The following is a 12,214-nucleotide window of genomic DNA, read 5'->3' as shown; positions in this document are numbered from 1 at the left end:
TAATCAAATACACTTTCATCTGTCTTGTGTCCATGTTCAAGGAATGTTCTTTCTATAAGCTTCAGGTGTTAGTTTAAAACAATCAAGAAGACAGTTTTTTACTTTATCATAATTCAAACAATCTACATCAGACAGTTTTGACATGGCCTGAACAGATTTGCCACAGAGTAAGGGAGTCAGGAACCAAACCCAGAGCCCACGGTCAACATCATACTGTTTACATACCCTTCCAAAAATATGAATAAAACTATCAAAGTCACCCCATCCCTCTACTGAGGAAAAAGTTTACTGACCCTTACAGCTTCTGGGGTCTGGTTATTCCCTTTCCCACTACCTCCATGACCCTCTCAAAGAGTGAGAATCTCCATTTCATACCAGTGCTGCCTTTCATTTTCCTTGGCTTCTAAACACCTCAGTCTCCCTGCTGATTCCAGTTCAAGAGATTTGGTCTCCAGTTTATATTGACACTGCTTTTCTTCAGCCTCCAGATCTCTCATTCTCTCCTCAGCTTCCAGTTTATATCGGCACTGCTTCTCCCTTTCTTCAGCCTCCAGTCATTTGGCCTCCAGGCACAGTCTCTCTGCTGATTCCAGTTCAAGACATTTGGCTTCCAGTTCATATTGATGTTGCTTCTCCTCAGCCTCCAGGAACAGTCTGTCTCTCTAACTCCAGACAGATTCTCAGGACCTTTGAAGAAAAGGTGAACTGTCCTGTCTTGGCAGCCTGCACATCACCAATACCAAACTGGATATCCTCTGAACAGCTGGTTTGAGCTGTGGCTGCAACTAAGACTGAAATCATTGCTTCCTGAGTCAGGTTGGCATGCACAAGTCCTCTGGCTTCACAATCCTTGGCCAGCTGATTCTTTGTCAGCTTGCTATATAGTCTTTGGCTGGCATCTTTGCTTGCTGTTCCTGACTAATTAATGAAAAATAAATAAAACTGCGGTGCACTGAAATTCTGTATGTTTACTTTGTGGCTGTCGAGAGTGCATACCTTAATGACAACTACCCACAGGCTACTGAAGTCCAATTAAAAATCCCACTAAGCTGCCAACAATATGTGACATCCGGTCAATATCCCACCAGACTGCCACCAATATGTGACATCCGGTGACTACACCACCGAACTGCCAACAATATGTGATGTCCCCTACTATCCTGGGTCAGTAACCAAGGAACTTCAATCCTCAATACTGACTCCAATGTGAGGCCATCACATAAACAGGAGTAATACTTCACAATTTCCCCTAAGAGCACAACAGGAACATGCTCTATAAACTGGGAATGGACTGTATACTTCTGTCCACCCCTAATGTAACTCCTTATTACACACTCCAGAGCAATGTGATTCCTCTGATACACTCACATTTAAATAAATTAAATCTCACACATCCAAACACTTCTGGGGAAAGCCTGACACAGATTTACAGCTGTGCCCCTTTCCCCAGGTGATACTGTAAAATGCTGTCACCAATCAGAACATCTACATGCCCTTTCAAAGGGGTGTCCAATTATTAAAATTAGATACCAAACAAATGGTAGTATGCAACCTAAAGCAGCTAGGCTTCTGGATTGGCCCAGGAATCATCAAGCAGGCACAAGTACTTTCAAATCATTAAATAATACACTAATTGACAAGCCACAATTTAATATAATAAATATATCAAATGAGCAAAATGATTACAAATGTAAAACAGTAATTTCAATAAACAAACAGAATTCAGTCCCCAAGGAACATGAAATTAATACTGAAGAATAGAAAGCCAACATTTAGAAAAACTCTGACTAGCTCTAATTTCCTGTCTGACTGAAGAATACAATCAGTGATCTAAACTAAATATTACACCAGAGCAAAGGCAGGCTTACAGTTCTTAGTGAGTCCTTTGGGTATCTACTACTCAGTACAATAACACAACTGTGAATACAACTGAGAACTCAACTCAACTGTGAACTGAACTCAGCAACTGTTTAAACTGTCTTCAGCAGGCTCTTTTATAAGTTAGGTTAACTGTCTTAACTGTTCCAGTTCTTATTTTCATTTCACTCTTTGAAAATCAACACACAGCTGATTTGAAAGTTCCGTCCTGTCATCAGTCTCTGAAATAAACAAAGAGCAGCTAGAAACATTCCAATGAAATCTGTAGATCAGCTGACTCTGACATAGGCTGCATTTAGAATCTCCTTCACGAACATGTACAGTTAGACATGCAAAAGAACACTGTTCAACTTTTAAAACATCCTATACAAACAGAGTATTAATCAACATACAAGAACTTATTTACAATACCATAAACAAAACCTCAGCCAGACATGTTAGCACAGATGACAGTGTCTAATTTCTTCACAAAAGGTAGTTAAAGTCTCCAAGAATAGGGTATTTGGTTGGATTGTGAGCACCTCTAGTAGCTCTAAATAATAGTTGTGAGCTTCCTTGGTCATAGAGTATGACTGCTAGCTGGCCAGGACATGGTAAGAAACCTTGTCTATGGAGACTTAGACATGGATGAACTCCAGGGCATCATCTTGTTTAACAAACCTAGAGTTGTATTTGCCACTAATGCAGCTTGAGACATCTCCACCCTTAGCTCCTGTCTGTGCTACTGACGGTCTAAATGTGTGGAAGGCACTGCAGCCTTCTACTGTCAGATTACTTTCTGCAGCTTTAAACCAAGTCTTGGTAACAGCATAGATGTCTATATTCTCCAGGGTCAGGAGAACCTGCAGGGTGTGGAGTTTCTTTTTTAGGCTCCTAACATTGAGCAGTAATACATTAAGGTTGTTTTGAGGGTTTTTGTTTGTTTTTTGGGTTTTTTTACTATGTTGGTAGTTTTGCCATTTTAGTATTGCCTGAAAAAGGCTCTAAGAGGATGTTTAAAGTTTTAGTCAATATCTGAAAGCCTGGAGGAACAGGTGCAGACCATCTTTGGCATGTCCTCCCATGTAAAACTGAATACTCCACAGAAGCACAGCAAACACAAATTGATAAATTCTGTGGTACCAAGAAACAGGCAACAGCATTCCAAACTCAAAAATGTTCTAATAAATTTTGAGTTTGAAATACCATTGCCTCCTTATTGGTACCACAAAATTTATCAGTTTGTGTTTGGTATGTCCTCCCATGTGGCTGGATGATACCAGAAAGTAAGCCTATATTAAAATCAATAATTTTCTGTTCATACTGTGGCATCATCCTTGACATGGGTAAAGTGCTGCTCATTGCAAAGCATGTTTTTGTCTGTTTCACATATTCAGAGAGATCCATAATGTTTCCTTTCACATAGTCCAGTGAAGTACTCCTCATGTCATTTACATGGACTATGATAGAATCATATTGGTACATGTGGTGCAGTGACTTGAGTGTGTGTGAATGATATCTGGTTCCTAGCTCCAGACAGGCAACTATTATCTTCTCCTTGTCCAGCAGGATGATAGGAGTATCTGTATATCATACAATAGAATCCCTATGACAGGAGTACTAGGTAAAGTGCTTGTTTGCCATATGGGTTTTGTTCTTGTGGGATCAATGAGTGTAGACTTATGTGTGGTGTTAGGTGTTGCTTTTAGTGTGTGCTTTAGTAATTGCTGAGGATAAATGTTATGGTTTAATGGCTTATTTTGTCTTTCAAGTTTGGAAAGGTTTCTTTTATGTGCCCCAGCATAAGAAGGTCTACGTATGCAGTGAGCAGTATGTGTGAAGGATGTAGTGTGTGTGTTCTTGACAACCTTGTTTGTAAGCAAGATTTTTGCTTCTAAGAATGTTATGTATGCGCATTTCTTGCATACTGTATTAGTTTCTTTAAGGAGTGAAAGGTTGTCTGAGTATATAAGACAATTGCTGCATTATCTCAAGATGCACATATCTACCAAGCTATCCAAAAAGACATTAGGAAATTGCAAATCCACATTGTCAGGGGCATTATGGTTTAGGGATCATTTAGGTTCTTGGTTTTACAGGAATCACCTGAGTGGTGTGTAGGGTGAAGGCTAGATGTTTGATAGTACTAAGATCATAGTGCTGCTTGATGCTCTAACTAGCTGCCTTAAGCTTAACACCATGCAAAGCCTTTTATGCTATGGGTTAAATTCCTAATAACTACCTTTATAGGTTTGCTACAATACAGGATACTACTACCCACCACTGAGAAATGAATAGCTCTGTGAAAATGCACCTCATTTACAGCAAGCAGATAAAAGCTGAAAACGAAATCCTGTGCCCTCTGGCCAATAGACAACTGCACTTTAATCTCCCTGGAGTGCCTCCCAATTTAGAGAGACTAGGTAAACACCTTCTGCCACAAGATGAATTATGCTGGAACTTCTTAATGTAAAAGCACAGCAAAAATAGCTCTCAAGTGCAAATTAACTTGCAACTAAGTCCATAAAAAGCTCACTAGTTGATGAAAAAAATCACTTTGAGCATCCATGTGCATTTTCCAACTCAGACTGACCAGGCTACTTTACTACTGCCACTAAAATAGCAGTCCCAGTTTTCTTAATGTAAAAGCACACTTTTAATATCCAAAAGTGAAATGGTAATAACTCACTACAATAAGTAATTGTCACTTTAAACCCCCTTGTGTGTTTCCCAACTTGGGCAGACCAGGTTACATTTCTACTCCCACTAGAATTATAGTCCCAGCCTTTTTAATGTAAACACACCTTAGTTAGCCACAAGTGAAAAGGTACCATAAACAAGTCTAAAAACTAGCTACAAGTAAGTGTAAGGTGATCCAAATGCAGATAAGCCAGCAATGAAGAGCACACACACTTTAAGGCAATTTCAAAGTACATTAACAGTATTGGGGGAGGACCTTCCTAGTTTCTTTTGTCAGTAATCAGTAAGATGAGCAGAGTTGATAAGACTGGGAGGAGCTTCTAGGGCCTGGTATACAGAACATGAGACTGGGAGGAGCTTCCAAGACCAGATATACAGCAGGGGCAGGCAGCTCAAAAGCCTCCAAGTATGAAAGCAAAACAGAAATAGGGAGGATAGGAAGGAAAAAACTGAGAAAAACAGTGTGGTATTTGGACAGCAAACACTTCACAGTTCACTTGAAAATAAATAGTTTATTGTCCAAACATAAATGGTTGAGCTCACTTTACCATACATTAAAACAAATAAAGTAACACAGCAGGTATAATCAAAGCAAACAGTTCATTTGTTCAGCTGTGAAATGCAATCAGCTTTTCTGCTAGTAGACAAAAGCAAGTATGTAAACAGTTCTAATTGTACCACCATATACTAGAAAAGTAATAAAAGAAAGTATTTTATAAACAGAAGCTGCTTTGCATAACCAATCTCTCTGTTTCCAGGACTTCCACTAGTTTTATCGTCTCACTATTTAGATAGCCGTGTCAGAGATGAATGCTATGACATTAATTCATCTCTCTTTCATGCATATAAATTCCAGACTTCTCTGGATCCTTGTTCCAATGATTTATGTTATAATGCTCTTAGCCCAGCCTTAGCCCAGTCTTAAGAAGGAACACGTGCACATCTGACATCTATTACTAAAGGGTTCGCATCTAGAAATAAAGAGGTTATATTGCCCCTCTACTCGTCACTCATCAGACCCATCATAGAGTACAATGCCCCATTTGGGATGTACCTCACAAGACACTTCCAACAGCTGGAGAAACCACAAAAGTACCTCACCAAGAGAATTACTGGCCTCAAACATATGTCCTATGCAGCCCGACTGAAAAAACTCCGGCTGTACTCAATGGCATATCGCTTACTCAGAGGTGATCTCTGCCTGACTTACAAAGCCATGTCCAGCTCAGAATTGATGGACATGCTCCTCCTAAAGAAATTCAAGTCACTGCGAGCCACGCACACTAGTGAGCTAAACATTGCCACAACAATAAATAGAACATGCTGGAGGTATCTATTCCTGTCACAGAGACTCCCCATGCTTTGGAACAAAATTCCAAACTACATTAGGCAGAGCCCCTCACTAACACTCTTCAAGAGAAACCTTGACGAGTGGATGGGTAACAGAAAATACACCCCTGGGATCACTTCATTGGCTCTGCTTGACAGAGGATCAGTTAATTAATCAATGGGGTGGCGAAAAGCCGACACACTCTGGCTAGGCTTATAAATGCCCTCGGGCAGATAGCCTAGTACCTACCTATGAACCTATGAACCTATTACATGGCATGCAGGTAATTCTTCTTAAACGGACTAGTCCCTGTTCTTACTAACCACAGTTTTCTCAGTACAAACGATGTATTTCCCCACTAGATGTTCTAATACATCACTGGATTCCATTAAAACATTAAATAATGCCTGTATTTCATTTTCCAGGGCTATATACCAGTGGAGCCACCATGATATGTTACAGTTGACCTGAACCCCACCCAGCTTGAACCCACTATCTTCAAGCCCCTTGGAAGGTCTGTACACTTTGACCGAACATCTACATTGTGGTGATGAACAATGGGATGGTGCTTATGTAGAATCAGAATGGTTGTAATTTCAGGGCTGACCTGCAGAGCTTGATGCTACCTTCTTTTTGTTGGTGTAGCCACGACAGTGGGGTATGATCAATAATTAGGGTGAATTCCCCATCGAGTAAATAATATCCCCAAGGACCTTTTAACAGCAAAGGACTTCCTCTCTACTACACAGAGTAAAGCTGTGCTGAGACCAGCATTAGTAGTAGCCAAGCAGTAGCCATTCATGCGACTCCCTTCTTTTCATCATTCTTGACAAGCTAATTCTTTATTTTTTATTTTTCAGTAAGTACTGCTTGATTTCTTCCTAAATTCAGAATATCTGCCTAAATACTTCATCCTTACATTTTCAGGGTAAAGGTATTAGTTTCCCCTTAAGTGTTTGGCAGTGCTCTGTACAGACACAGACACCTTGAGTGACATTTTTCCTGTAAAAGGAATATACATAAGAAAACAACTCCAGTACTTAATAATGACCATCCCTCCTGGCATGTCTAAAGGTCGGTTCCCTGTGCTTTCTCCTATTAACCTGATGAACTTGGGTATTCTGAAGCAGTGTAGCAACTGCCTCATGTACACAGGTCACCCTCTCCTCTTAGCTCCCAACACTCAGATTTGTGAGAGATGCACTTATATATCAAAATTGGAAGTCATGCACTCTCAAGCCAAGACCAGAATAGCTGGTCAAGAGGACAAGGTCAACACCTGCACCACACCACATGCAACCCATAGCCCTCCAGAACACCCACCATCACAGCTCTCACATAAAAACACAAACCACACAGCCACCTTCAAGGAGGCTGTCAATAGAAATCTACCCAAACAGCAGAGACCTCCAAGGCAGAAACACACTCAACCACTATAACACAGCGCAAACCACAAGACACATAGCTTACCTACACAGTGTGCCCCTCAACCTAAGCCCTAAGGCAAAACAGCTTGCCCAATACACTAATCATAGGTGACTCAATAGTGAGGCGCACTGATGTCCCACTCACTAGGTTGAATAAGGAGAAGGTAACAGTCAGCTGTCCATCAGGTGTCACAATCTGACACATAACACACACACTCAGGTCACTCCAAAACAAGTACAAGTATGACTCTCTCACTCTCCATGTGGGTGTGAATGACCTCAAACACACCTCCCTGAATTACATGAAAAGAGACATGGAGGAGTTCTTGGATTATGTGGCCCAGGCAGGTATGACCCTAGCCCTGAGCAGCATCCGGGTCTATATTAGAACACCGAACATTCAAAATGTCTAGTGTTCTAATATCGACCCGTTTTCAGCTGAAAATATTGAAGAAACAGAAAAATGAATTTTTTCCTAGGGAAAGAATTCAGTTGTCCGTTTCTGTTGCTTTGGTATTTTCAGCGCTCTGGTGGAAAGTTACGGGTTGGGTTTAGGTAAGTGTGCGATTGTGTGGACATGAGGGTTAGGGCGGGTTAGGTGAGTTAGGGTTAGGGTGCGGGTCAGGTAAGTGTGCGATTGTGTGGACGTGAGGGTTAGGGTGGGTTAGGTGAGTTAGGGTTAGGGCGCAGTTGAGGTGACTGTGCGATAGTGACAGACCTTAGCGTTAGGGTTTGGGTTAAGGTAAGTGGATAGTTAGTGGTGTATGTATAGTTTAGTGTAGGGTTAGGTGTAAGAGTTAAGTGTATGTGTGTGGATTGCTGTTTGTTTGGTGTGCTTGTGTTGTGTGTATGTGTTTTGGAACAGCAAATTTTTTCCCTTGGAAAAAATTTGCTGTTCTGAATATTCGATGCTTTTAATTTTCGATTGATAGGGTTTGATATTAGAACACATGACATTTTGAATGTTCGGTGTTCTAATATAGACCCCAGCATCCTACCATCGCCCAGAATGATACCGCAGTACAAGCAGAAAATGATAGATTTCAACAATTGGCTATGTTTCTGATGTCATTCTAAGGGGATCCAGTATCTGTCTGCTTGGGATGACATGACTGACAGACCTCAATGCTTTTCCAGAGATGGCCTGCATCTGTCACCCCTGGTTTTCCAGATACTGGCTAAGGCTCTTGTGACCACTATAGTGTCTTTTTTAGGAGCTGTTCCAAAGACCAAATTACCACCGTAACAGTTATAAATAAATGCAATCTGAGGGTCATGCTGCTCAACCCTAGAAGTCTAAATCTCAAGATGCACTTGCTTGAAGCACTCCTCAAAATGGAGAGCATTGACATTTGTAATGTAAAAGAGACCTGGTTTAAAGCAACAGAAAGCACCCCTGCACTACCAGGCTATAACTCATTCCACACCTTTTGGCCCTAGAATATGGACCAAAGGTCCAAAGGCGGTGGTGTCTCCATATTCATAAAGGATATGCACACCTCCAGACTAGTAGCCAAGCATAACGCATCTGAGATACTTCAGGTACAACTAACATTGGGTTAGACAGTGATTCAGGCCATAGCCTGCTATAGGTCCTCAACCATGTCCCACCACTCTCACTCCATGTTCCTAAGCACCTTGAAAACTATTAGGGTTCAACCCAACACTCTCATACTAGGTGACTCAACTACCCCTCCATCAACTGGAAAAACTAAACATGCACCAATACACTGGCCCAATGCTTCCTGAAATTCATCAATTCCAGCTGGACCAGCTCATTCTTACCCCCACTAGAAGAAGCACCATCCTTGACCTGGTTATTACTAACATGGGCAACCATTGCTTTACACCAATAGTCAATTCCTCCCTGATTAGATCCGACCACAAACTAATCACCATGGAAATCCACATCTCACCCTCACCCACCACAAAGGTAACTCCCATGAAAAACTTCTCCAAAGCTGACTTTGGGCTCTTAAAAACAGAGGTGGCTAACTTCACGGCACCCATGTCAATGGAAAATAGATGCATGACTGCCGAATCATACACCAATGCACTGTACGAGCATGTACATAAATGCATGGAACTAGCCATACCCAACAGAACCAAGACACTTTCTCCCAAAAAAATGTAAGCCAATCTGGTGGTTCCCTGCCATTAATAAACTCTACAATAGAAGGAAGAAACTGTTCCAGAAAAAAATGAAGTCCCAAGACTGGAAAAACTCCCTTATTAGCCTCAACAAAAAGTTGAGATCCCTCATCAAAACCTCTAAAGTCAGCTATGAAAGCAGAATTACAGCAGACACTAAAAACAACCACAAAGCCTTCTTTAGTTATAGCAAGAATCTCCGTGGCAATACCCAGGTTTGCTCTGAGTTACTGCACAATGGTACCTCCTATACTGAGTCAACAGATATTGCCAACATACTGGCCAACAGATTCAGTGCCAACATTACCCCTCTCACCCCCCCCCCAAAGGACCAGTCACAATACCGGAGGAATGCCAGGCACCCAGCATTACTGCAGCACAGGTTAAAGCTGTATTGTCCAAGGCCAAGAATACAGCTACCATGGGACCTGACAATATCCCTTGATGTGTTCTACATGAACTACAAAGTGAACTGGCACCACATCTGTGTGCCCTGTTCAATCACAGCCTCACCTCAGGCTTTGTCCCTAACAAATGGCACACTGCTACAGTCATCCATCTCCATAAACGGGAAGTGACTATAGGCTCTGGGAATTATCGCCCTATTAGCCTGATGAGTCTGATATGTAAGACTATAGAGAGCATCATCATGGACCTAATTAACAAGGCTATAGGGAATCTCCAAACTCTAGTTCCCATGCAATTTGGTTTTGTGAAAGGTAGATCATGCCTGCTCAACCTGTTTGACTTATTTGAGTCAGTCACCAGAGCTGTGGATGAGGGCAAGGCAGTTCATACAGCCTACCTCGATCTGGCCAAGGCCTTTGATACTATTCCCCACTCGGGAATTATTGATAAACTCACCAAACTTGGCATCAACCCCTATATCACTAGGTGGGTTGCAAATTGGCTCACAGATAGAACCCACAGTGTGAAAGTAGCAGACTCCAAGTCAGACTGACGACCTGTCACAAGTGGAGCCCCACAGGGATCGGTCCTGGGTCCTGTCCTGTTTGGCATCTACTTCTCAGAAGTCCAGACCAACACGGAGGGACTCTGGCTGACCAAGTTCACAGACAACTGCAAGCTGGAAGCCATTATTAACTCCCCAAGTGATGTAGACATCCTACAGAAAAGCCTCACTGAGGCCAGTGACTGCTGTTGAAACCATGGCCTTAAGCTTAATGCCAAAAAATGTGTCGTCATCCCCTTTGGGAAAACTCAGTTCCCATTAATTACCACATCGATGGGAGCCCACTGAACACTGAAGGCATTATAAGAGATCTGGGGCATAGGTTGACAGCAAGCTGTACTTCGACCACCACATTGCCACTGTGGTCATAAAGTCCTTCTATGTGCCACATCTCATAACCAAGGGTTTTGCATCCAGGAAGAAAGAGGTCATATTCTCTCTCTACTCTTCCCTCATTAGGCCAGTCATCAAGTATAATGTCCCATTTGGCATGATACCTCACTAGATACATGCAACAGCTGGAAAGGCCACAAAAGTACCCCACAAAGAGGATCCTAGGCCTTAAACACATGTCCTACATGGACAGATTAAAAAAACTCCAGCTATTCACTGTCTCATATCATCTACTACGAGGCGATCTGTGCTCGACTTACAAAGCCATGTCTGACCCAGCTCTGTTAGAAATGCTACATCTAAAGAAATCCAAATCCCTACACACAACATGCTCCAGAGACCTCAACCTCATTACCATAATCAACAGAACATGCTGGAGGGACAGGTTCATAACCCAGAGACTGCCCAAGCTCTGGAATAGACTTCCCATACATGTCAAGCAGAGCACCTCACTGGCCCTTTCAAGAGAAATCTTGATGAGTGGATGGGAAATAGAAAGTTCGCCCCTGGGATCATTGCAGTGGCTCTACTTGATAGAGGCACTGGGAACTAATGTCGGGCAGCACGATGCCAGGGCATATCTATAGGCTAGGCTTGTAAAGGCTCCAGGGCCATTAGCCTAGTACACACCTATATAACTATGACATACATGGTCTTGGCCTTGGTTATCTTTCTGCTTAAATAGCATATCAAGTGTTTGGGAAAAGCTGACCGTTCACCCACTTTGGAAATGTCTGTGCAGACAATGAATGGCTTGGAGAAGTCACAGGACATTAGAATGAATTTTGAGCGTAAACTGTGTTCAAGTTTTTGGAAGGCTTCATCGGCCTACAGTATCAACCTGACTCGTTCAGGTTGTTTTACCTTGGAGAGGTTTACAAAGGGAAATTCTAAATATGCAAGATGGGGAATAAACTTTCTATAACAACTTATAAGTCCTAAAATGGCAGTTAATAATATCTGTTCTGCTCCTTAATAGCTTCTACTGTTTCCTTTTGAGGTTGAATAATTTGGGTCTATATTAGCACAACGAAAACTGAATTGCGCGGATCCTGTTTGAGTGACACCTAAAGTGTGAATATCGCAAATATCGCAAGAATGAATGGAGATCACTGTAAGGAATGCTTCCCTTTACTTCAATGGAGTGCGATCTCAGAGTTGGTATATTTAAGTAGCAGGGGTGTGGGGGGGTGCTGGGGGGCTTGCCCCCCTGCATAAAACAGTTAGTGACAGTTTTTGGGTTCTAGTTTTTTTATTTATTGGATTCGAAATTTTCAAACTTCGACGATATGGTGTCGACCATATGGTATTCGGAGTTTGAAACTTTCATTCCGATAATATAGTCCCAAATAATTCCCCTCATAAAATCAAGATACTGCACCT

Source organism: Protopterus annectens, chromosome 2.part2, assembly GCF_019279795.1.
Source record: "Protopterus annectens isolate FY-2018-M chromosome 2.part2, PAN1.0, whole genome shotgun sequence".
Classification (NCBI taxonomy): domain Eukaryota; kingdom Metazoa; phylum Chordata; order Ceratodontiformes; family Protopteridae; genus Protopterus; species Protopterus annectens.
This window is presented reverse-complemented; position numbering follows the sequence as displayed.